This window comes from Diaphorina citri, unplaced genomic scaffold (assembly GCF_000475195.1).
Source record: "Diaphorina citri unplaced genomic scaffold, Diaci psyllid genome assembly version 1.1 scaffold26953, whole genome shotgun sequence".
NCBI classification, from domain to species: Eukaryota; Metazoa; Arthropoda; class Insecta; order Hemiptera; family Psyllidae; genus Diaphorina; species Diaphorina citri.
The window spans coordinates 1-735 of record NW_007404291.1 but is presented as its reverse complement, the minus strand read 5'-3'; the positions used below and the strand labels follow the sequence as shown (position 1 = coordinate 735).

The following is a 735-nucleotide window of genomic DNA, read 5'->3' as shown; positions in this document are numbered from 1 at the left end:
TATGCGCGCCTCGAATTCCGCCAATAGTCGGCGGTCCTGAAGCATTTCCTCTTGGATTTGACGGGCCGCCTGTTTCAACTTCAGATGGTACTGTTTGGTGAGGAAGAGGCTGGAAAAAAAGGTTTGGATGGTAAAAGAAGGTCCATTTTTGCCCCAATTTTTTTAGGCCCCAAAAAAATATCTGGCCCCAGCATGGGACAAAAAAAATACCCAATCTGGCAATCCTGGGTCCCAGGTCTCAATATTGTTATTGTTGTAGCAGCTTTAGCTCTAGCCGAAAGGTGATGACAAAATAGAGAAAATATCTCTTTTATCTGCCAACCACCAGGGTGATGGTCTCTAGCCATGTTTAATAGGCTCGTCCTGAACTGCAGTCAACCATCGTGAGGACTTGTGCTTGTTCTTTTCAAGCAGAGAGAACCCTTTGAAGAACTGCCAGCTAGCTAGGCTGGTTAGGGCTAGCTGTTCTCCTCCCTGTTTATAGTCGCACAGCCAGACACTAGTCTACTCTCTGGCTGGACTTGCGTAATATTATTAGTCACACACGATTTAGATTTGAATTAACTCAATTAACCCTTACTCGCACATGGTTTAGACTTAACCCTTACTTACCCATGGTCCCTATTTCTCCGCCTTTTCTGCTCCATCTCTCTCTGGGCGAGAATCTCATCTATCTCTCTCTGAAGTTGACACTCTCGATCCTCTTCTAATTTCAGTCTATCGCACTTCTCTTGT

At 45.0% G+C, this 735-nt stretch overlaps 1 long non-coding RNA gene across 1 annotated transcript; it reads right to left on the bottom strand.

Annotated features, from left to right (window-relative positions):
• Nucleotides 1-32: 32 nt before the first annotated feature.
• Nucleotides 33-735, bottom strand: LOC113473373. The gene is made up of 2 exons (XR_003395361.1): nucleotides 613-735; nucleotides 33-109 (listed from the first exon to the last, which is right to left on the bottom strand). It is a non-coding gene; the product is annotated as an uncharacterized LOC113473373 (long non-coding RNA).